General features: G+C 45.5%; 9 non-coding genes across 9 annotated transcripts; all 9 read left to right on the top strand.

Annotated features, from left to right (window-relative positions):
* The first annotated feature begins 6,623 nt into the window (after positions 1 to 6,623).
* On the top strand, positions 6,624 to 6,693 carry TRNAL-UAG (transfer RNA leucine (anticodon UAG)). Its single transcript has one exon. It is a non-coding gene; the product is annotated as a tRNA-Leu (tRNA).
* A 10,484-nt stretch (positions 6,694 to 17,177) lies between these two features.
* TRNAW-CCA (transfer RNA tryptophan (anticodon CCA)) lies at positions 17,178 to 17,249 on the top strand. Its single transcript has one exon. It is a non-coding gene; the product is annotated as a tRNA-Trp (tRNA).
* A 952-nt stretch (positions 17,250 to 18,201) lies between these two features.
* TRNAL-CAA (transfer RNA leucine (anticodon CAA)) lies at positions 18,202 to 18,321 on the top strand. The gene is made up of 2 exons: positions 18,202 to 18,239; positions 18,277 to 18,321. It is a non-coding gene; the product is annotated as a tRNA-Leu (tRNA).
* Positions 18,322 to 18,952: 631 nt separating this feature from the next.
* On the top strand, positions 18,953 to 19,024 carry TRNAW-CCA (transfer RNA tryptophan (anticodon CCA)). The gene has a single exon. It is a non-coding gene; the product is annotated as a tRNA-Trp (tRNA).
* Positions 19,025 to 20,428: 1,404 nt separating this feature from the next.
* On the top strand, positions 20,429 to 20,500 carry TRNAW-CCA (transfer RNA tryptophan (anticodon CCA)). The gene has a single exon. It is a non-coding gene; the product is annotated as a tRNA-Trp (tRNA).
* Positions 20,501 to 21,443: 943 nt separating this feature from the next.
* TRNAL-CAA (transfer RNA leucine (anticodon CAA)) lies at positions 21,444 to 21,563 on the top strand. The gene is made up of 2 exons: positions 21,444 to 21,481; positions 21,519 to 21,563. It is a non-coding gene; the product is annotated as a tRNA-Leu (tRNA).
* A 631-nt stretch (positions 21,564 to 22,194) lies between these two features.
* Positions 22,195 to 22,266, top strand: TRNAW-CCA (transfer RNA tryptophan (anticodon CCA)). The gene has a single exon. It is a non-coding gene; the product is annotated as a tRNA-Trp (tRNA).
* Positions 22,267 to 23,209: 943 nt separating this feature from the next.
* Positions 23,210 to 23,329, top strand: TRNAL-CAA (transfer RNA leucine (anticodon CAA)). The gene is made up of 2 exons: positions 23,210 to 23,247; positions 23,285 to 23,329. It is a non-coding gene; the product is annotated as a tRNA-Leu (tRNA).
* Positions 23,330 to 23,960: 631 nt separating this feature from the next.
* TRNAW-CCA (transfer RNA tryptophan (anticodon CCA)) lies at positions 23,961 to 24,032 on the top strand. The gene has a single exon. It is a non-coding gene; the product is annotated as a tRNA-Trp (tRNA).
* The last annotated feature ends 733 nt before the right edge of the window (positions 24,033 to 24,765 follow it).

Here is a 24,765-nt window from a genome sequence, read left to right as displayed (position 1 = left end):
GCGGGACATCGACCCGATCTAGATTAAATATTTTTACTGTGTTTCTTCGTGCGTGTTAAGCTGTATGACTTCGAGATGTTAATTTATTTTTACGGACTTTATTGTTTCCTCGTCTTGACGTCCGTTTTCGTTTGATAGTGTGCATATTGACACTCAGTGTTTTAGAATGAGACTTGAGTTGCGAATGCGGTTTCGATTCGTCAGCCAGTATTTTATTTTATTTTCACCTTGTCGTATTTTCATTCTTATTCATAGTAAGTAAGTAAGTAATCACTTTACCAGTAGTGTGTTGGGACAGACAGTAAATAGAGAGATCTGTACTGGTAGCATTGTTGTCAAGGGAAAGAATTCCCTAAATTTGTAGTAAATTTTAGCGTGGACTGGTAAATTTATTAAGCATAATAAACCCATTTTTAACCTGAAAATCGGTTCAATAATAATATTTTCAAGTGACTTTTCACTTTTTGATTAACTTCAGTGTTTGGCATTTCTTCTAAATGCATGATTAGTAAGTGTTTCCTGCATTTCGCAGTTTTGTTCCTTTAGAACGACTTAACGTAAGATCCTCCCGGATCATGTGGTTGTTGGTTCCTTCCGAACAGTTGTTTGGGTGATGCACAGTTAGCATCGGGATTAACGTATCACTTAAGGGTGTCATGAATGACAAATACATGGTGGAATTTTATGTCAATTGTGAATGATGCTATTAACTTGTAGTGAACACCATGCTTTCCCATAATATTTCGCAACCTATCCAAAGCAACTGATAGTCAGTTTGGTTCGATTAAGGGTCCATTCGGCGGATGTTCCGTATCCGTGAAGGGTATTTGACTGGTGGATAACCTTAATTAAGAGAAAATCAGGCGTTCTACTTGTTGAAAGTCAGATTTTCCACGGATCGTGTGGATTAACTCTCAGTTCTTGTTTGGAATAATAGGTGCCCGGTTTTTCAGGTCTTCCCTTTTTCAGTTTTTCAGTTTCGCTGTCCACTAAAATATTAGCTTCTCCGAAGCAACTCTTCGACATTTGAAGAAACGAAGTGACGTTATGTAATGTGACTGTATTTGGAACTTTTCAAAAATCAATAATAAAATCTTTTTTTATATTTTTGTGGCAAGAATGCATATTAAATTAACGATGTTATCGTGCTCTTTCAGTTTAATACAAGTTAGTAAGCACATTTTTTGCTCCTCATTTCAAGTAGTTAGGCTTTCTTCTGAACCCCATCGTTTGGTTAAGATCGTGACCGAATTTATTCCCGCAACGACCCAAGATTTAAGAGTTCTAAATTGTTCTACTATAGCAGCCGTGGCCGACCAACGATGGAATGGTAAGTTCAAGGGTTCAGTATGCCACTGGTGAAATAGCGGTTTTGTCCAGGCACGAGCTGGTGAGAAGTCCAACGACAGCGGGTGACGCGTTTTATACCTACACATTAAAAAGGTTTACGTTAAAATTCTTAACTTTAGAATGCAATTTTAATGATGGGACTAATCAGGTATACAGTTTCTAGCATGCGTGCTGCATAAACATTAGGGGTACGGTCCATTAGAACCCTCGAGAATTTATTTTACTCTCGCTACAATACAGAACGGTGGGCTAAACGACACTTCCTTTCTTTCTTAATCTGCTTACCATCCAGGGTTGGTTTATCCCTGGAACTCAGCGAGGGATCCCACCTATACCACCTCAGGGGCAGTGTCCTGGAGCATCAGACTCTGGGTCGGGTGATACAACTGGGGAGGATGACCAGTACCTCGCCCAGGCGGCTTCACCTGCTATGATGAACAGGGGCATTGATGGCAATGGGAAGCTTGGAAAGGATAGACAAGGAATGGATAGACAAAGAAGAGGGAAGGAAGCGGCCGTGCCCTTATATTAGGTTCATCCCGGCATTTGCCTGGAGGAGAAGTAGGAAACCACGGAAAACCACTTCAAGGATGGCTGAAGTGGGAATCGAACCCAACTCTTCACAGTTGACCTCCCGAGGCTGAGTGGACCCCGTTTCAGCAAACGTACCACTTTTCAAATTTCGTGACAAAGACGGGTATCGAACCCAGGCCTCCGGGCATGGCAGATAATCACGCTAACTATTACACCACTGAGGCGGACAACTACACTTCCTAATGACTAAATTACTGCCAGAAAGTTCGGGGTCTAATTATTGTGAAACGTTACTTGATCGGTTGTTGGGTGGCACAATAACTGCAACCGTTGTGTTCTTGCAACTGTTTCAACCAACAACGGTTGTGTCCCCGAACCGGTTATGATAAAATGCTTGGGTTGTATCTGTCCTAGCTCTAAGGACCAGTAGAAAACCGCGGCTTCTTAGCGACTCCGTGGCGCAACGGTAGCGCGTCTGACTCCCGATCAGAAGGTTGCGTTTTCAAACCACGTCAGGATCAAACGTTTTTAATATGCGTTCATTAGATCATTGTACATCGGCCTAGAGCTCAGCTAGCATGTAGGACCTAAGGGAGGAAAGAGAATCTCACGATATCACTGTAGTCTTGTCCTAAAATCCTGTTCTTCCGAACATATGATGTTAAGATGTAGATGTGAACCGTTAAATGCGAGCTGTAGCAAATGTGGGTCGTCATCAGGAAAGTGATTTTAGAACCTGTGAAGGATTACTTTTTATTTTGTATTATTTTTATGGTCCGCCTCTGTGGTGTAGTGGTTAGCGTGATTAGCTGCCACCCCCAGAGACCCGGGTTCGATTCCCGGCTCTGCTGGAACGGGGTCCACTCAGCCTCGGGAGGTCAACTGAGTAGAGGTGGGTTCGATTACCACCTCAGCCATCCTGGAAGTGGTTTTCCGTGGTTTCCCACTTCTCCTGCAGGCGAACGCCGGGATGGTAACTAACATAAGGCCACGGCCGCTTCCTTCCCTCTTACTTGCCTATCCCTTCCAATCTTCCCATCCCTCCACAAGGCCCCTGTTCAGCATAGCAGGTGAGGCCGCCTGGGCGAGGTACCGGTCATTCTCCCCAGTTGTATCCCCGACCAAAAGTCTGAAGCTCCAGGACACTGCCCTTGAGGTGGTAGAGGTGGGCTCCCTCGCTGTGTCCGAGGGAAAATCCGACCCTGGAGGGTAAACAGATGATGATGATGATGATTATTTTTCTGTCCGTCTCTGTGGTGTTATGGTTAGCACGGGTTCGATTCTCGGCTCTGAAATGAAATTTGAAATGTGGTACGAGGGCTGGAACTGAGCCTCGCGAAGTCAAGCGAGTAGACGTAGGTTCGATTCCCAACTTAGCCGTCCTCGGAGTGGCTTATCGTAGTTCCCAATTCTCTTTCAGGCAAAGGCCGGGATGGTACCTAACTTAAGGCCACGGCAATTCCTTCTCTGTTCCTCCTCTATCCACTCCAATCTTCCCATCCCCACGCAAGGCCCCTGTTCATCATTGCAGGTGAGGCCGCCTGGTTGTGGTTTTGATCATCCTCAACAGTTGTATCCCCCGAACAAATGCCTCACGGTCCAGGACACTGCCGTTGAGGCGGTACAGGTGGGATACCTCGCTGAGTCCGAGGAATAAAACGACCCTGGAAGTTAAGCAGATTAGAGATTAAGATCGCGTATCGCTTTTCACGTCCGCCTCTGTGGTGTAGTGGTTAGCGTGATTAGCTGCCACCCCCGGAGGCCCGGGTTCGATTCCCGGCTCTGCCACGAAAATTTGAAAAGTGGTATGAGGGCTGGAACGGGGTCCACTCAGCCTCGGGAGGTCAACTGAGTAGAGGTGGGTTCGATTCCCACCTCAGCCATCCTCGAAGTGGTTTTCCGTGGTTTCCCACTTCTCCTCCAGGCGAATGCCGGGATGGTACCTAACATAAGGCCACGGCCGCTTCCTTCCCTCTTCCTTGCCTATCCCTTCCAATCTTCCCATCCTTCCACAAGGCCCCTGTTCAGCATAGCAGGTGAGGCCGCCTGGGCGAGGTACTGGTCATTCTCCCCAGTTGTATCCCCGACCAAGAGTCTGAAGCTCCAGGACACTGCCATTGAGGCGGTAGAGGTGGGATCCCTCGCTGTGTGTCCGAGGGAAAAGCCGACCCTGGAGGGTAAACAGATGATGATGATGATGATCGCTTTTCACATTGTGTTCAACAAACATTGTATAATAGGCGGTAGAAACTATGATCGTTTAGCATAGGCGCGAATGAATGAATTATTTAATGTAACGATCTGTCCGCCTCTGTGGTGTAGTGGTTGGCGTGATTAGCTGCCACCCCCGGAGTTCCGGGTTCGATTCCCGGCTCTGCCACGAAAATTTGAAAAGTGGTACGAGGGCTGGAACGGGGTCCACTCAGCCTCGGGAAGTCAACTGAGTAGAGGTGGGTTCGATTCCCACCTCAACAATCCTCGAAATGGTTTTCCGTGGTTTCCCACTTCTCCTCCAGGCGAATGCCGGGATAGTACCTAACTTGAGGCCCCGGCCGCTTCCTCCCCTATTCCTTGTCTATCATTTCCAGTCTTCCCATCCCTCCACAGTACTGGTCATTCTCCCCAGTTGTATCCCCCGACCAAGAGTCTGAATCTCCAGGACACTTCCCTTGAGGAGGTAGAGGTGGGATCCCTCGCTGAGTCCGAGGGAAAAGCCGAACCGGAGGGTAAACAGATGATGATGATGATGAATGTAACGTTCTTTTTCAAATCTTGACTACGAATTACTCCCGCTAAATTGTGCGTAAAATCTCCGCAGCATGAATTGTTTCATCAATAGCAAGTCACTCACTTACTATCTTGGTGCATAGCTGTTTGTATGTCAGGATGGCCGAGCAGTCTTAGGCGCCAGACTGAAGTTAATTTCGCTTGGGCGGCACTGTAACTGCAACCGATGTGTTCTTGCAACTGTTTCAACCTACAACGGTTGTGTCCCCGAACCAGTTATGATAAAATGCTTGGGCTGTATCTGTCCTAGCTCTAAAAACCTGTAGAAAACCGAGCCATATGGGCGACTCAGTGGCGCAACGGTAGAGCGTCTGACTCGTGATCAGATGGCTGCCTGTTCAAATCACGTCGGGGTCAAGCGTTTTTAATGTGCGTTCATTAGTTCGTTGTACATCGGCGAAGAGCTCAGCTAAAAAGTAGGACCTAAGGGAGGGAAGAGAATCACACGATTACACTGTAGTCCTGTCCTAAAATCCTCTTTTCCGAACATATGATGTTGAGAAGTAGATGTCAAGCGTTAAACGCGAGGTGTAGCAAATATGGGTCGTCATCAGAAAAGGATAATTTCTTTATTTTGTATAATTTTTTGGTCCGACTCTGTGGTGTTATGGTTAGCGTGATTAGCTGCCACCCCCGGAAGCACGGGTTCGATTCCCGGCTCTGAAATGAAATTTGAAATGTGGTACTAGAGCTTTAACGGGGTCCACTAAGACTCGGGAAGTCAAGCGAGTAGACGTAGGTTCGATTCCCACCTTAGACATACTCGGAGTGGTTTTCCGTGGTTTCCCAATTCTCTTCCAGGCAAATTCCGAGTTGGTTACTAACTTAAGGCCACGGCCGCTTCCTTCCCTCTTCCTTGCCTATCCCTTCCAATCTTCCCATCCGTCCACAAGGCCCCTGTTCAGCATAGCAGGTGAGGCCGCCTGGGCGGGGTACTGGTCATTCTCCCCAGTTGTATCCCCAACCAAGAGTCTGAAGCTCCAGAACCCTGCCCTTGAGGCGGTAGAGGTGGGATCCCTCGCTGTGTCCGAGGGAAAAGCCGACCCTGGATGGTAAACAGATGATGATGATGATGATGACTCCGAATTACTCCCGCCAATTTGTGCGTAAAATATCCGCAGCATGAATTGTTTCATCAATAGCAAGTCACTCTCTTACTATCTTGCTGCATAGCTGTTTGTATGGCTGGATGGCCGAGCGGTCTAAGGCGCCAAACTCACGGTAATTTCCCTTTCGTGGATCACCCAGGTCCGAAGAATTCTCGTCTTCTCTGAGGGCGTGGGTTCGAATCCGTCTCCTGACAGCTTTTTTGCCGTTTATTTTCTGAAAGAGTTATCTTATTTGCTATTGGCTTTACGTCGCACTGACACAGATAGTTATTATGGCGACGATGGGACAGGAAAGGGCTAGGACTGTGAAGGAAGCGGCCGTAGCAAACCACGGAAATCCATCTTCAGGTCTATCGAGAGTATGGTTCGAACACACTATCTCCCGAATTCTGGCCGTACTTAAGCGACTGCAGCAATCGATATCCGTGAAGGAGTTGATGTAGTCAGCTATGTTGTTGAGGTTCCTGACATCGTTCTGAGCATAAGTTCACGTTCATTTCAAAAACACACAAGAAATGTAATTGTGTTGAACTACAATCTATTATGATTTATTTAATCGCTTCACCATCCACGGTGATTTTTTCCCTCGGAATCAGCGAGGGATCCAACCCAGGGATCCGGACAACTACGTTTCCTAATGAGTAAATTACTGCCTGAATGTTCGGGGTCTAATTATTATGAAACGTTAATTGATCGGTTGTTGGGCGGCACTGTAACTGCAACCGATGTGTTCTTGCAACTGTTTCAAACTACAACGGATGTGTCCCCGACGAGTTATGATAAAATGCTTGGGTTGTATCTGTCATAGCTCTAAAGACCTGTAGAAACCCGAGGCATATCTGCGACTCCGTGGCGCAAAGGTAGCGCGTCTGACTAGATCAGGAGGTTGCGTGTTCAAATCACGTCGGGGTCAAGCGTTTTTAATGTGCGTTCATTAGTCAATTGTACATCGTCGAAGAGCTCAGCTAGCACGTAGGACCTAAGGGAGGGAAGAGAATCACACGATTACACTGTAATCCTGTCCTAAAATATTTTTTTCGAACATATGATGTTGAGAAGTAGATGTCAATCTTTAAAGGCGAGGTGTAGCAAATGTGGGTCCTCATCAGAAAAGGATAATTTCTTTATTTTTTATTATTTTTTGTTCGCCTCTGTGGTGTTATGGTTAGCGTGATTAGCTGCCACCCCCGGAAGCACGGGTTTGATTCCCGGCTCCGCAATGAAATTTGAAATGTGGTACGAGGGCTGGAACGGGTTCCACTAAGCTTCGGCAAGTCAAGCGAGTAGACGTAGGTTCGATTCCCACCTTAGACACACTCGGAGTGGTTTTCCGTGGTTCCCACTTCTCTTCCAGGCAAATTCCGAGTTGGTACCTAACTTCAGGCCACGGCCGCTTCCTTCTCTATCCCTTCCAATCTTCCCATCCCCACGACAGGACCCTGTTCAGCATAGCATTTGAGGCTGCCTGGGTGAGGTACTGGTAATCCTTTACAGTTGTATCCTCGAACCAATGACTCACGGTCGAGGACACCGCCGTTGAGGCGGTACAGCTGGGTACCTCGCTGAGGCCGTGGGAAAATCCGACCCTGGAGGTTAAGCAGATAAAGAATAAGATCACGTATCGCTTTTTACACTGTCTTCAACACACATTGTATATTAGGCGGTAGTAACTGTACCGGGCGGTACACTTCCACGCCGCTAATTCAAATATTGCGCCAGTTGAAACTCCTCTACAGGAGAAAGCCTGAACTTTAACAAACTGAATTAACTCAACGGTTTTTCGGAAGATGTCACTACTGTAAATTTGGTAATTTTGAAGTGCTCTGAACTGTGTCTATTTCGATTTGTGTTTGTTTGCTCCTTATCAAGAAGTTGGGACATTCTCTAACAGATGTCTCTACCAAAAACTATGATAACGCACTCTGGTGTAAAGGAATGAATTCTCCTGAAGAAATATGATATTCCTAAGTTTTGTTTTTACTAAATTTTGTTCTGTGGTTTGCGGGTTGGCAATATAAATCCTTTCTTTCCGCCTGTTTTAAATGTAGCCAATCATGAATTTCTGTAATTAATTTTCCACCAATAAGGTGCTTCTTCCTCGTCTTGTGTATTAGTTTTTGCTGTTATCCAATAAAAGTTTGTGGGCGGGTTGTTATCATTCATGAAAGGTCTCGAATTTTCCACGAGGGTATAAAAACTGCTGATTTTCTTGTCTCGGGGCCACTTCAGTAACATCTCTCTTAGTGTTTGAATATGTAGCAGGGGGCGGGAAGTCCTCTTTCTTCAAGCAGAAGTTCTTCAACAAGGTATTGGCCTGTTAACATCTTTATTTCTTGCTAGCTCAGCAGTTTAACTCTCGGAGAAGGTTCGAAACCTTTAAAATGTAATCCATCTTCCTTAAAATGTAATTCCCTTTTTCTGTAAAAACTAATATTTCTTGAACTGTAAAGCGGGGATAGAGAGTGCTTCACCCTCTCGAACTCCCCTTCATTTTGAAAAGGAGGTGACTACGCTTTCATAACCGTTCTTCTCTTGTAGTAAGTTTTCTCATACGTGTCACCTCAATAGCTTGGGATTAGCCCCTGTATGATCGGCCTATCGCCACATAGGTTTTTAGACAAAAAATTTGTGTAGGAGTGCAAGTTATCGCATCCATTCCATTTGTATTTTGGGCCATTTACTTAACCCGTTTTGTTTTCCTTCCTGCGAAGGCCCAGTAGATTGGGTATTAGATACCCCTGTTTCACTGTATGTGTGCCTTGAGGGCAGTTAGTGTAAAGTCAGTTTATGGTCTCTTAAATAGGCTTGAAGACTTTGAGAGCGCATCTGCTCTTTCTTGTGTGTGAAACGTGCCTCTAGGAGGCTTAACATGGTAATTGGGAGCTAGTGCTCCTTGGCATGATTGGGGTTTTCTGCCCCTTTGTGGGAACTGGGTACATTATAAAGTTGGGCTCTTAGCTCAAGAATTGTAATTGTGGGGCTCGAAGCCCAAAACTTGTAACGATTGTAATCGGTAATTTCTTAATTTTTTGATCTGCTACTTGGTACCTGTTACACTTTTGTTATTTGTTGTCATTTGTTGATTTTGAAAAGAAAATATAACCTTTGTTAATGTTTTAAATTAACTTTAATTTTGTAGTTGAGATCTATTCCAGCGTGGTTGAATGGGTCTCAATCTAGCCCCTTTTGATGGCTAAACATTGATTTCGATTCGAACTCTAACACTTTTCTCAGTTGCTGGATTTTCTTTATTTTTCTAAATTTTTTCTATCATTATGTCCGGCCCTCGCGACGTCCTCCATCCCGGCTATTTGCGCAAGGAGGAATTGATCTATGAATTAACGATTAGGAATGTTCAATCTGGAGGCACGGTTGCGATAGACACCAATAAGCTTTAAGATTCCCTCGATTTGCCTATTTCCATCCCCACTTTGTGTGAGAAAGAAATTGACGACGCTCTCTCCACGATCACTGACAATACTACTGAGCTAGCATCTGTAGTTAGTTTTTTGAAGAAAATAATCCATCACCTAATCAACTTAAACGTGTGCAAGCTAGATTGTTTCATTTTTACAATAGGGTCACTGATCTATTGTCTCTAAAGTTGAATGACATTCAAAAGAAGGAAGCTAGTGTCGTTCTCGAAAATCTTTCGGATTTGTCCAGTAAGGTTAGCCTTTTGTTAACTGGGGCAGTCCCCACCAAAACCGACCAACCCGCTCTGGTAAACGTTGTCAGCGAGGAGCATTCTCCCGCGGGGGAAGAAATTACAAAGCTGTAGAAGGCCGAAAACTTCTGTTCCATTAGAAACTGAGTCCCTTCGTCGCACATCTATTCCACCCTTTGTGTTGAATAATGCACCTTCTGAAGCTGCTTCTCCCCCACTTAGGTCCCTTCGTACCACGTCACCTGGTTTTAGCACTTTGCTCCACCCTTTAGCTATGTTGCTCGAAGGGATTTGTAAGTTTTCCGTTAACTCTACCAGTGAAGTTTTTTTCATTCTTAAGGTTTATTGTTGAGTTTCAGGATCATGTCTTGTTTTTTCTCTTTCGCCGTGTCAAATTCTGCAAATTATTTATCTCTATTCCGTTGGTGTTCTCTCAGGCAAGATAGTTAGGGCAATTGCTGAACAATCCTCCATAGAAGACTTCCATGCCCATCTGTTGGCAAATTTTATCCCCGCTCGAGCTAGGTCATCGCTCATTCAAAAGTACTACTACCGAGTACAACGGTTGGAAGAAAACTTGGCAGACTTCATCCAAGATATTAAATTCTATACCAGGGTGTTTGCTCTTCACTTCCCTGAAGATCAAATTGTACAGGCTATTGTGGAAGGTATTTCTCCATCATACCGATCATACTTGTGCTTTGCGTCGCGTCCGCAAACATTTGCCGAGTTAGAGGCTATGGCTGTCTCAGCGGAAGGAGTTAGATACGCCGATACCTTGCGTGTCGCGAAAGAACCCCCTCCATCCTCTTGTAATTTTCGGCCTCCACCTCGCTGAAACGTCACTGCCCGTAAATGTTATGCGCGTGGGTCTCCTGACCATCTTCGGAACAAGTGTCCATTAATTAAATATAGTGGGACAAGGAATGGAGCAGGGTCATCCCAAGGCTGTTTTAAATGCGGCGCGTTTTCACATATTGCCAAGAACTGCCCTAATGCTAACAGCACTCCCTCCTGCTCAACTTCGGGTGCAATTTCCACCAACAATCAAAAGTGACTAGTGGCTCCGGCTGAGGCGGTAGATTCTCCTTTCAAGGCTCAGCACAAGTTAAATCTGACGAAAATGCAGGAAAAAGTCAGAACTATTCTACATTCCCATTTGAATGTCCCAGAGAATGTCTTAGGATTGCGGCGGATTCACCCGCACCTGTTCCCTTCCTCAAAATTGAATTAAATAATGAACCTGTAACAGCTCTATTAGATTCAGGCAGTGTTTGTTCCATTATTTCGGCTGAAGGGTATTCCAAATTAAAATCTATTTGTAAACTTCCTGATTTTTGTTCGACTTCGGTTCAATATGTTTCGGCAAATTCCTCCCCATTAGAAATTTTAGGGTTTCTGTATGCCAAACTTCGTATATCTAAATTTATTTGGAAATTTAAACTGTTTGTGGCCAAGCACTTGTCTTGCCCCATTATATTGGGAGCTGATTTCATGTCTCACACTGGTCTAGTGCTCGACTTTCAGAGCAAGTCGTGCACTTTCAAATTTGATAGTACCGTAATTCTAAAATCCCGTTGCTAAAATGTAGTTCTGTGTCATGTTCATCTATTTCGCCTACCCAGGATGAGATGTTGTTAGATCTTAGACATCTACCTGAGGAGCAGGCTGATAGTATTCGTAAGTTGTGTCAGTCGTTTCCAGAGCTGTTCTCTGATACTCTTGGTGTTACTGACCTTATTGAATACAAGATTGAGGTTACGGATTCGATTCCAGTCCGGTTTCCGCCTTATATGTCTCCACGTAAAATGAAAGCTTTGAAGGAGATCATTGATCATATGTTGAAGGATGGTATCATTCGGCCCTCTAAGTCGGCGTATTCTTCGCCTACTTTCCTAGTCCCGAAACCCCAAGGTGGCTTCAGGCCTGTGATTGATTATAGGGCTCTCAATCGGAAGGTGGTGTTACAATCCGTGCCCCTTCCAGACCTCCATTCTTGTTTTTCATGGTTTCGAAAGGCTAAATTCTTCACCATCTTAGATCTTAATCAGGCGTATAATCAAATACCGCTAGCAGAGGAATCTAAACACCTGACAGCGTTTGCCACGGATTGGAACTTGTATGAGTACAACCGCGTGCCTTTCGGGCTCCCCACGGGAGCAGCTGTGCTTACGAGACTGCTAGGCAGGGCCTTCTCCGACATCAAATTTGAGTACTTGTATCATTACCTGGATGATGTCGTCGTATTTTCTGAGACCTTTGAAGAACACCTTGATCATCTGAAAGAGGTCTTAAGTCGCCTTCGTAAGGCAGGGTTAACGGTGGAGTTGTCCAAGGGCGCATTCGCTAAGCCCTCCATGTCATTTCTAGGGCATATTGTGTCGCCCGATGGTGTCGCAGTCGATCATTCTAGAACGCAGGCCATCCGTGATTTCAAACCTCCAAGGACATCAAAGGGATTGCTAGGTTCATTGGTATGGTGAATTTCTTCAGGAAATTTATTCCAAATTTCGCCAATAGAGCGGCGCCCTTGAATTTACTTCGTAGGAAAGGCGTCAAATTTGAGAGGGGACCTTCTCAACAAGCCGCTTTTGAAGATCTCAAATTGGCTCTGTGTAATGCCCCTGTTCTTGCCATGCCCGATTTCTCTAAGAAATTCATCGTCCAAACCGACGCGTCGTCGTCGGCGCTAGCTGCAGTCCTTCTTCATGAAACTGAACTAGGGAGGTGACCCATTGCCTATGCCTCTAGGACATTATCGGCCCAAGAATCCAAGTATTCCATCTAGGAACTTGAAGGTTTAGCAGTTTTGTGTGCTTTAGAAAATTTCCGTCTCTATCTGGAACATATCAAGTTCGACTTGGAGACAGATAACCAAGCCTTAAGTTGGGTATTAGGTAGGCCGCATCGTACTGGTCACATAGCCCGCTGGGCCATAAGAATTTCGGCCTTCCAATTTGATGTTAGGCATATAAGAGGTACTGAAAATGTTGTGGCAGACGGACTAAGCCGTATGTTTTCTAATGAGGTAGAGATCCCTGAACAGGTTGATAGTTCTTCACCTCCCGAGTCCATACTATCTGAGGTTAATCCCATGCTCTTTAGGGATATTGAAAAATATCAACGTGAAGATCCGACGCTGGCTCCGATAATGGAAACCCTTTCTTCTGGGGAACACGTCGTCCCTTATGTACTGAGGAATGGTGTTTTAAGTTGCCCTTCGAGGCACGATAAGACGATGAAAGTCGTAGTTCCAGCTGTTCTTGTGCCCATGATCTTCAAATACTATCATGAGAGCCCATTAGGTGGGCATTTAGGCATCTTCAAAACTCGAGAAAAGATTAGAGAAATGTTCATTTGGAAGGATGCGGACGGAGAAATCCGTGAAATGGTAAAAGCTTGTAAAACTTGTTGGCTTAGTAAACCCACCATGTCCACTAAGCAAGGGCTTTTGTGTTCTCATCAAGCGTCGCGCCCCATGGAACGACTCTATATCGACTACGTAGGACCCTTTCCCCAGTCAAAGGGGAATGCCAATAAATTCATCCTTGTGTGTCTAGATGGCTTCACTAGATTTTCTTGGTTATATCCGACTAAGCTGGCTACCGCTCAGTCCACTATTTCTTGTTTAAATTATATTTTTGCTTCTTTTGGTCCGTGTCAATATATTGTTTCAGATAATGCTAAAGTTTTCACATCCAATCTCTTTCGTAAATTCTGTTTTGATCTGTCCATATCTCATGTGACTACTTCTGCTTACTATCCTCAACTATCTCTAGCTGAACGGGTCAATCGTAATCTGAGGTCGGCTCTTATTGCTTATCATCATGAAGATCATTCTAGGTGGGACACGTCCCTTCATTGGTTAGCTTTTGCTTTGAATTCGGCGGTTCATGAATCTCATAAATCTACTCCAGCTTCTTTGATGTTCAAGTTCGCTCCCAACACGCCGCTCGCTAACCTTTGGCCTCTTAGTGATATTCTACCAGAGGCAATAGATCCAGATAATATTAGAGATCTTTGGAAGAAGGCTAAGGCCAACCTTAAAGTTTCTAATGAAAAGGTTAGGGAAAGATATGATCGTGGACGGAGAACCACCAATCTGAAGGTAGGCGACCAGGTTATGGTAAAGAATTTTGTTCCCGCGGGCAAGCTTGCCCCCAGATTTGAAGGGCCGTGCATCATTTTAGATTTCCATACCCCGGTGACGTTGTTACTAAGCAATCCGGCCACCGAGAGGATATTTAGTGTTCTCCTGTCCCAGGTGAAGTCTGTGTAAATTACTTGCTCATTGGACCTTGAAAATATTGTAAGAACCCCAAAAGGTTATATTTTTCTCTAAATCCTAGGCCTTCTGCCCCTTATAGTTTTACATTTGGTTGAATCTGCTTTGTATAAATTTTGTGAAACCTTCCCTGAAGTTACTCTGCTGCCCCTCCATATGGCCATTACCACGCTCCCGTCTCCTGCTAAACCATACCTGTGGCTAAATAATAAAAGTTTCCACGCCGCTGGCCCCTCAGCCTCAACTCCAATATAGTTCCCTAAAACATTATTTTGCTACAAAAATTCTGCCGCCGAGATCTTAATGTTTCAGTGCCCCCGCAGCCGTGCGGCGCCGTACCGCCACTGAGGTGGGGTACGGGCCCACTCCACTCCAGCGAGGTCAACCTGTGTACGGCGCGCCGGAGCCCTCCTTCCGGCCAATGCTGATGTACGGCGCACCACCCGCAAGCTACTTGTGGACTGTAAACAAACGTCGCATCTGCAGCGTGCAGCACGACTACCCCTCTCATAGTGCGGGAGAGCGGTATCTCAGGGTACTTAAGGGGTCCGAGTGGCCTCCTCTTGACACAGGCAGCGGCGGCAGGTCTTGCCGTCAAAATTAAGCGACAGATAATGTTCTTCTTCAGCTACACGGACTCTCTATTCGGCAATTAAATACTCCTACAAATCAACATTTGGTGGACTTAGAATTTTTTTTCTTATTTCAAGAATTAAAGTTTTTTCTGAATTCAACTACTACAAGCATAGAGACCTTTCATCAAAATCTACTACAAATGGTTTAAAACTGCACTTAATCTAGGAGCACCCACCTATATCAAACAACTTCTGAGACCTCGAACTACTGCTATTTTTCTCTTCTAAATACTTCAATTCATCAGCAAAACTTGGACTTTATTAAAAACAAATTTGTTGTTTTCTTCTGGGTCACCCCTTGGAAGGACTTTTGTGGGGGGGGGGGGAAGTCTGTACCGGGCGGTACACCTCCACGCCGCTAATTCAAATATTGCGCCAGTTGAAACTCCTCTACAGGAGAAAGCCTGAACTTTAACAAACTGAATTAACTCAACGGTTTTTCGGAAGATGTCACTACTGTAAATTTGGTAATTTTGAAGTGTTCTGAACTGTGTCTATTTCGATTTGTGTTTGTTTGCTCCGTATCAAGAAGTTGGGACATTCTCTAACAGATGTCTCTACCAAAAATTATGATAACGCACTCTGGTGTAAAGGAATGGATTCTCCTGAAGAAATATGGTATTCCTAAGTTTTGTTTTTACTAAATTATGTTTTGTGGTTTGTGGGTTAGCAATATAAATCCTTCCTTTCCGCCTGTATTGAATGTAGCCAATCATGAATTTCTGTAATTAATTTTCCACCAATAAGGTGTTTCTTCCTCGTCTTGTGTATTAGTTTTAGCTGTTATCCAATAAAAGTTTGTGGGCGGGTGTTATCATTCATGAAAGGTCTCGAATTTTCCACGAGGGTATAAAAACTGCTGATTTTCTTGTCTCGGGGCCACTTCAGTAACATCTCTCTTAGTGTATGAATATGTAGCAGGGGGCGGGAAGCGCCTCTTTATTCAAGCAGAAGTTCTTCAACAAGGTAATGGCCTGTTAACATCTTTATTTCTTGCTAGCTCAGCAGTTTAACTCTCGGAGAAGGTTCGAAACCTTTAAAATGTAATCCATCTTCCTGAAAATGGAATTCCTTTTCTGTAAAAACTAATACTTCTTGAACTGTAAAGCGGGGATAGAGAGTGCTTCACCCTCTCGAACCCCCTTCATTTTGAAAAAGAGGTGACTACGCTTTCATAACCGTTCTTCTCTTGTAGTAAGTTTTCTCATACGTGTCACCTCCCTAGCTTGGGATTAGCCCCTGTATGATCGGCCTAGCGCCACATAGGTTTTTAGACAAAAAATTTGTGTAGGAGTGCAAGTTATCGCCTCCATTCAATTTGTATTTTGTGCCATTTACTTAACCCGTTTTGTTTTCCTTCCTGCGAAGGCCCAGTAGATTGGGTATTAGATACCCCTGTTTCACGGTATGTGTGCCTTGAGGGCAGTTAGTGTAAAGTCAGTTTATGGCCTCTTAAATAGGCTTGAAGACTTTGAGAGCGCATCTGCTCTTTCTTGTGTGTGAAACGTGCCTCTAGGAGGCTTAACATGGTAATTGGGAGCTAGTGCTCCTTGGCATGATTGGGGTTTTCTGCCCCTTTGTGGGAACTGGGTACATTATAAAGTTGGGCTCTTAGCTCAAGAATTGTAATTGTGGGGCTCGAAGCCCAAAACTTGTAACGACTGTAATCTGTAATTTCTTAATTTTTTGATCTGCTACTTGGTACCTGTTACACTTTTGTTATTTGTTGCCATTTGTTGATTTTGAAAAGAAAATATAACCTTTGTTAAAGTTTTCAATTAACTTTAATTTTGTAGTTGAGACCTATTCCAGCCAGCACCTTCTTTCACCTCTGCCTTCCACGGATAACTCCGTAACAGTAACTATGATCGTTTAGCATAGGGGCGAATGAATTAATTATTTAATGTAACGTTCTGTATACAGGCCCATTTATCCTTTTTCAAATCTCGACTACGAATTACTCGCGCTAAATTGTGCGTAAAATCTCCGCAGCATGAATTGTTTCATCAATAGCAAGTCACTATCTTGGTGCACAGCTGTTTGTATGTCAGGATGGCCGAGCGGTCTAAGGCGCCAGGCTCAAGGTAAATTCCCTTGCCTGAATCACTCAGGTCGAAGGATTCTGGTCTTCTCTGAGGGCGTGGGTCCGAATCCCATTCCCGACTGTATTTTCGCCGTTTATTTCCTGAAAAAGTTATCTTATTTGGTATTGGCTATACGTCGCACCGACACAGATCGGTCTTATGGCGACGATGGGACAGGAAAGGGCTAGGACTGTGAAGGAAGCGGCCGTAGCAAACCACGGAAAACCATCTTCAGGCCTATCGACAGTGTGGTTCGAACACACTATCTCCCGAATTATGGCCGTACTTAAACGACTGCAGCAATCGATATCGGTGAAGGAGTTGATGTAGTCAGCTATGTTGTTGAGGTTCACGACATCGTTCTGAGCATAAGTTCATACGTTCATTTGAGAAACACACAAGAAATGTAATTGTGTTGAACTACTATGATTTATTTAATCGCTTTACCCTCCACGGTGACTTTTTTCCCTCAGACTCAGCGAGGGATCCAGCCCAGAGATCCGGACAACTACATTTCCTAAGGACTAGATTACTGCCTGAATGTTCGGAGTCTAATTATTTGAAAAGTTAATTGATCGGTTGTTGGGGGGCACTGTAACTGCAACCGATGTGTTCTTGCAACTGTCTCAACCTACAACGGATGTGTCCCCGGAGCAGTTATGATAAAATGCTTGCGTTGTATCTGTCCTAGCTCTAAAGACCTGTAGAAAACCGAGGCAAATCATCGACTCGGTGGCGCAACGGTAGCGCGTCTGACTCCAGATCAGAAGGTTGCGTGTTCAAATCACGTCGCAGTCAAACGATTATAATGTGCGTTCATTAGTTCTTTGTCCATCGGCGAAGAGCTCAGCTAGCACGTAGAACCTAAGGGAGGGAAGAGAATCACACGATATCACTGTAGTCCTGTCCTAAAGTCCTGTTTTCCGAACATATGATGTTGAGAAGTAGATGTCAACCGTTAAATGCGAGGTGTAGCAAATGTGGGTCGTCTGCAGAAAAATATTAATTTTTTGTTTTGTATAATTTTTTGGTCCGCCTCTGTGGTGTTATGGTTAGCGTGATTACCTGCCTCCCCCGGAAGCACGGGTTCGATTCCCGGCGCTGCTATGAAATTTGAAATGTGGTTCGAAAGCTGGAACGGGGTCCACTAAGCCTCGGGAAGTCTAGCGAGTAGACGTAGTTTCGATTCTCACCTTAGGCATCCTCGCAGTGGTTTTCCGTGGTTCCCACTTCTCTTCCAGGCAAATTCTGAGTTGGTACCTAACTTAAGGCCACGGCCGCTTAATTCTCTCTTCCTTCTCTATCCCTTCCAATCATCCCATTCCCACGACAGGACCATGTTCAGCATAGCAGGTGAGGCCGCCTGGGTGAGGTACTGGTCATACTCCTCACTTGTATCCCCCGACCAAGAGTCTGAAGCTCCAGGACACTGCCCTTGAGGCGGTAGAGGTGGGCTCCCTCGCTCTGTCCGAGGGGAAAACCGAACGTGGAGGGTAAACAGATGATGATGATGATGATCGTTTTTCACATTGTCTTCAACACACATTGTATATTAGGCGGTAGTAACTATGATCGTTTAGCATAGGGGCGAATGAATTAATTATTTAATGTAACGTTCTGTATACAGGCCAATTTATCCTTTTTCAAATCTTGACTACGAATTACTCGCGCTAAATTATGCCCAAAATCTCCGAAGCATGAATTGTTTCATCAATAGCAAGTCACTATCTTGGTGCACAGCTGTTTGTATGTCAGGATGGCCGAGCGGTCTAAGGCGCCAGACTCAAGGTAGTTTCCCTTGCCTGAATCACTCAGGTCCGAAGAATTCTGGTCCTCTCTGAGGGCGTGGGTTCGAATCCCACTCCTGACAAATTTTTTGCCCTTTATTTCCTGAAAGAGTTATCTTATTTGCTATTGGCTTTACGTCGCACCGACACAGATAGGTCTTATGGCGACGATGGGACAGGAGAGGGCTAGGACTTTGAAGGAAGCGGTCGTAGCAAACCACGGAAAACCATCTTCAGGCCTATCGACAGTGTGGTTCGAACACACTATCTCCCGAATTCTGACCGTACTTAAGCGACTGGAGCAATCGATATCGGTGAAGGAGTTGATGTAGTCAGCTATGTTGTTGAGGTTCACGACATCGTTCATTTGAGAAACACACAAGAAATGTAATTGTGTTGAACTACAGTCTATTATTATTTAATTAATCGCTTTACTCTCCACGGTGATTTTTTTCCCTCGGCACAGCGAGGGATCCAGCCCGGTGATCCGGACAACTACATTTCCTAATGACTAAGTTACTGCCTGAAAGTTCGGGGTCTAATTATTCTGAAACGTTAATTGATCGGTTGTTGGGCGGCACAGTAACTGCATCCGTTGTGTTCTTGCAACTGTTTCAAACTACAACGGATGTGTCTCCGAACCAGTTATGATAAAATGCTTGGGTTGTATCTGTCCTTGCTCTAAAGACCTTTAGAGAGCCGAGGCGTATCGGCGACTCCGTGGCGCAACGGTAGCGCGTCTGACTCCAGATCAGAAGGTTGCGTGTTCAAATCACGTCGGGGTCAAGTGTTTTTAATGTGCGTTCATTAGCTCACCGTACATCGGCGAAGAGCTCAGCTAGCACGTAGGACCTAAGGGAGGGAAGAGAATCACACGATATCACTGTAGTCCTGTCCTAAAGTCCTGTTTTCCGAACAGATGATGTTGAGATGTAGATGTCAACCGTTAAATGCGAGGTGTAGCAAATGTGGGTCGTCATCAGAAATGGATTACCCTTTTATTTTTTATTATTTTTTGCTCCGCCACTGTGGCGTTATGGTTAGCGTGATTAGCTGCCACCCCTGGAAGCACGGGTTCGATTCCCGGCGCTGCAATGAAATGTGAAATGTGGTACGAAGACTGGAACGGGGCCCACTAAGCCTCGGGAAGTCAAGCGAGTAGACGTAGGTTCGTTTCCCACCTTAGACATACTCGGAGTGGTTTTTTGTGCTTCCCACTTCTCTTCCAGGCAAATTCCGAGTTGGTACCTAACTAAAGGCCACGGCCGCTTCCTTCTCTATCCCTTCCAATCGTCCCATAACCACGACAGGAACCTGTTCAGCATAGCGGGTGAGGCCGCCTGGGTGAGGTATTGGTAATCCTTTACAGTTGTATCCCCTAACCAATGACTCACGGCCCAGGACACTGCCGTTGAGACGGTACAGGTGTATACCTGGCTGAGGCCGTGGGAAAATCCGACCCTGGAGGTTAAGCAGATAAAGAATACGATCACGTATCGCTTTTCACATTGTCTTCAACACACATTGTATATTAGGCGGTAGTAACTATGATCGTTTAGCATAGGGGCGAATGAATTAATTATTTAATGTAACGTTCTGTATACAGGCCAATTTACCCTTTTTCAAATCTTGACTACGAATTCATCATCATCATCATCTGTTTACCCTCCAGGTTCGGTTTTTCCCTCGGACTCAGCGAGGGATACCACCTCTACCGCCTCAAGGGCACTGTCCTGGAGCTTCAGACTCTTCGTCGGGGGATACAACTTTGGAGAATGACCAGTACCTCGCACAGGCGCCCTCACCTGCTATGCTGAACAGCGGCCTTGCGGGGGATGGGGGAGATTGGAAGGGATAGACAAGGAAGAGTGAAGGAAGCGGCCGTGGTCTTAAGTTAGGTACCATCCCGGCATTTGCATGGAGGAGAAGTGGGAAACCACGAAAAACCACTTCCAGGATGGCTGAGGTGGGAATCGAACCCACCTCTACTCAGTTGACTTCCCGAGGCTGTGTGGACCCCGTTCCAGCCCTCGTACCACTTTTCAAATTTCGTGGCAGAGCCGGGAATCGAACCCGGACCTCCGGGGGTGGCAGGTAATCACGCTAAGCATAACACCACAGCCACCCCTGGAAGCACGGGTTGTATCTGTCCTTGCTCTAAAGACCTTTAGAGAGCCGAGGCGTATCGGCGAATCCGTGGCGCAACGGTAGCGCGTCTGTCTCCAGATCAGAAGGTTGCGTGTTCAAATCACGTGGGGGTCAAGTGTTTTTAATGTGCGTTCATTAGCTCACCGTACATCGGCGAAGAGCTCAGCTAGCACGTAGGACCTAAGGGAGGGAAGAGAATCACACGATATCACTGTAGTCCTGTCCTAAAGTCCTGTTTTCCGAACATATGATGTTGAGATGTAGATGTCAAACATTAAATGCGAGGTGTAGCAAATGTGGGTCGTCATCAGAAATGGATTAGCTTTTTATTTTTTATTATTTTTTGCTCCGCCACTGTGGTGTTATGGTTAGCGTGATTAGCTGCCACCCCCGGAAGCACGGGTTCGATTCCCGACGCTGCAATGAAATGTGAAATGTGGTACGAAGACTGGAACGGGGTCCACTAAGCCTCGGGAAGTCAAGCGAGTAGACGTAGGTTCGTTTCCCACCTTAGACATACTCGGAGTGGTTTTTTGTGCTTCCCACTTCTCTTCCAGGCAAATTCCGAGTTGGTACCTAACTTAAGGCCACGGCCGCTTCCTTCTCTATCCCTTCCAATCGTCCCACTCCCACGACAGGAACCTGTTCAGCATAGCGGGTGAGGCCGCCTGGGTGAGGTATTGGTAATCCTTTACAGTTGTATCCCCTAACCAATGACTCACGGCCCAGGACACTGCCGTTGAGACGGTACAGGTGTATACCTGGCTGAGGCCGTGGGAAAATCCGACCCTGGATGTTAAGCAGATAAGGAATACGATCACGTATCGCTTTTCACATTGTCTTCAACACACATTGTATATTAGGCGGTAGTAACTATGATCGTTTAGCATAGGGGCGAATGAATTAATTATTTAATGTAACGTTCTGTATACAGGCCAATTTATCCTTTTTCAAATCTTGACTACGAATTACTCGCGCTAAATTGTGCGAAAAATCTGCGCAGCATGTATTGTTTCATCAATAGCAAGTCACTATCTTGGTGCATGGCTGTTTGTATGTCAGGATGGCCGAGCGGTCTAAGGCGCCAGACTCAAGGCAGTTTCCCTTGCCTGAATCACTCAGGTCCGAAGAATTCTGGTCCTCTCTGAGGGCGTGGGTTCGAATCCCACTCCTGACAAAATTTTTGCCGTTTATTTCCTGAAAGAGTTATCTTATTTGCTATTGGCTTTACGTTGCACCGACACAGATAGGTGTTATGGCGACGATGGGTCAGGAAAGGGCTAGGACTTTGAAGGAAGCGGTCGTAGCAAACCACGGAAAACCATCTTCAGGCCTATCGACAGTGTTTTTCGAACACACTATCTCCCGAATTCTGGCCGTACTTAAGCGACTGCAGCAATCGATATCGGTGAAGGAGTTGATGTAGTCAGCTATGTTGTTGAGGTTCACGACATCGTTCATTTGAGAAACACACAAGAAATGTAATTGTGTTGAACTACAGTCTATTATTATTTATTTAATCGCTTTACTCTCCACGGTGATTTTTTTCCCTCGGCACAGCGAGGGATCCAGCCCGGTGATCCGGACAACTACATTTCCTAATGACTAAGTTACTGCCTGAAAGTTCGGGGTCTAATTATTCTGAAACGTTAATTGATCGGTTGTTGGGCGGCACAGTAACGGCATCCGTTGTGTTCTTGCAACTGTGTCAAACTACAACGGATGTGTCCCCGAACCAGTTATGATAAAATGCTTGGGTTGTATCTGTCCTTGCTCTAAAGACCTTTAGAGAGCCGAGGCGTATCGGCGACTCCGTGGCGCAACGGTAGCGCGTCTGACTCCAGATCAGAAGGTTGCGTGTTCAAATCACGTCGGGGTCAAGTGTTTTTAATGTGCGTTCATTAGCTCACCGTACATCGGCGAAGAGCTCAGCTAGCACGTAGGACCTAAGGGAGGGAAGAGAATCACACGATATCACTGTAGTCCTGTCCTAAAGTCCTGTTTTCCGAACAGATGATGTTGAGATGTAGATGTCAAACGTTAAATGCGAGGTGTAGCAAATGTGGGTCGTCATCAGAAATGGATTACCTTTTTATTTTTTATTATTTCTTGCTCCGCCACTGTGGCGTTATGGTTAGCGTGATTAGCTGCCACCCCTGGAAGCACGGGTTCGATTCCCGGCGCTGCAATGAAATGTGAAATGTGGTACGAAGACTAGAACAGGGCCCACTAAGCCTCGGGAAGTCAAGCGAGTAGACGTAGGTGCGTTTCCCACCTTAGACATACTCGGAGTGGTTTTTTGTGCTTCCCACTTCTCTTCCAGGCAAATTCCGAGTTGGTACCTAACTTAAGGCCACGGCCGCTTCCTTCTCTATCCCTTCCAATCGTCCCATTCCCACGACAGGAACCTGTTCAGCATAGCGGGTGAGGCCGCCTGGGTGAGGTGTTGGTAATCCTTTACAATTGTATCCCCTAACCAATGACTCACGGCCCAGGACACTGCCGTTGAGACGGTACAGGTGTATACCTGGCTGAGGCCGTGGAAAAATCCGACCCTGGAGGTTAAGCAGATAAAGTATACGATCACGTATCGCTTTTCACATTGTCTTCAACACACATTGTATATTAGGCGGTAGTAACTACGATCGTTTAGCATAGGGGCGAATGAATTAATTATTTAATGTAACGTTCTGTATACAGGCCAATTTATCCTTTTTCAAATCTTGACTACGAATTACTCGCGCTAAATTGTGCGTAAAATCTCCGCAGCATGTATTGTTTCATCAATAGCAAGTCACTATCTTGGTGCATGGCTGTTTGTTTGTCAGGATGGCCGAGCGGTCTAAGGCGCCAGACTCAAGGCAGTTTCCCTTGCCTGAATCACTCAGGTCCGAAGAATTCTGGTCCTCTGTGAGGGCGTGGGTTCGAATCCCACTCCTGAAAAAATTTTTGCCGTTTATTTCCTGAAAGAGTTATCTTATTTGCTATTGGCTTTACGTTGCACCGACACAGATAGGTGTTATGGCGACGATGGGTCAGGAAAGGGCTAGGACTTTGAAGGAAGCGGTCGTAGCAAACCACGGAAAACCATCTTCAGGGCTATCGACAGTGTTTTTCGAACACACTATCTCCCGAATTCTGGCCGTACTTAAGCGACTGCAGCAATCGATATCGGTGAAGGAGTTGATGTAGTCAGCTATGTTGTTGAGGTTCACGACATCGTTCATTTGAGAAACACACAAGAAATGTAATTGTGTTGAACTACAGTCTATTATTATTTATTTAATCGCTTTACTCTCCACGGTGATTTTTTTCCCTCGGCACAGCGAGGGATCCAGCCCGGTGATCCGGACAACTACATTTCCTAATGACTAAGTTACTGCCTGAAAGTTCGGGGTCTAATTATTCTGAAACGTTAATTGATCGGTTGTTGGGCGGCACAGTAACGGCATCCGTTGTGTTCTTGCAATTGTGTCAAACTACAACGGATGTGTCCCCGAACCAGTTATGATAAAATGCTTGGGTTGTATCTGTCCTTGCTCTAAAGACCTTTAGAGAGCCGAGGCGTATCGGCGACTCCGTGGCGCAACGGTAGCGCGTCTGACTCCAGATCAGAAGGTTGCGTGTTCAAATCACGTCGGGGTCAAGTGTTTTTAATGTGCGTTCATTAGCTCACCGTACATCGGCGAAGAGCTCAGCTAGCACGTAGGACCTAAGGGAGGGAAGAGAATCACACGATATCACTGTAGTCCTGTCCTAAAGTCCTGTTTTCCGAACAGATGATGTTGAGATGTAGATGTCAAACGTTAAATGCGAGGTGTAGCAAATGTGGGTCGTCATCAGAAATGGATTACCTTTTTATTTTTTATTATTTTTTGCTCCGCCACTGTGGTGTTATAGTTAGCGTGATTAGCTGCCACCCCCGGAAGCACGGGTTTGATTCCCGGCGCTGCAATGAAATGTGAAATGTGGTACGAAGACTGGAACGGGGTCCACTAAGCCTCGGGAAGTCAAGCGAGTAAACGTAGGTTCGTTTCCCACCTTAGACATACTCGGAGTGTTTTTTTGTGCTTCCCACTTCTCTTCCAGGCAAATTCCGAGTTGGTACCTAACTTAAGGCCACGGCCGCTTCCTTCTCTATCCCTTCCAATCGTCCCATTCCCACGACAGGAACCTGTTCAGCATAGCGGGTGAGGCCGCCTGGGTGAGGTATTGGTAATCCTTTACAGTTGTATCCCCTAACCAATGACTCACGGCCCAGGACACTGCCGTTGAGACGGTACAAGTGTATACCTGGCTGAGGCCGTGGGAAAATCCGACCCTGGATGTTAAGCAGATAAGGAATACGATCACGTATCGCTTTTCACATTGTCTTCAAC

The sequence above is a fragment of the Anabrus simplex genome, chromosome 1 (genome assembly GCF_040414725.1).
Source record: "Anabrus simplex isolate iqAnaSimp1 chromosome 1, ASM4041472v1, whole genome shotgun sequence".
NCBI lineage: Eukaryota > Metazoa > Arthropoda > Insecta > Orthoptera > Tettigoniidae > Anabrus > Anabrus simplex.
The sequence above is the reverse complement of the archived record's forward strand: the minus strand, read 5'-3'. Positions and strand labels throughout refer to the sequence as shown.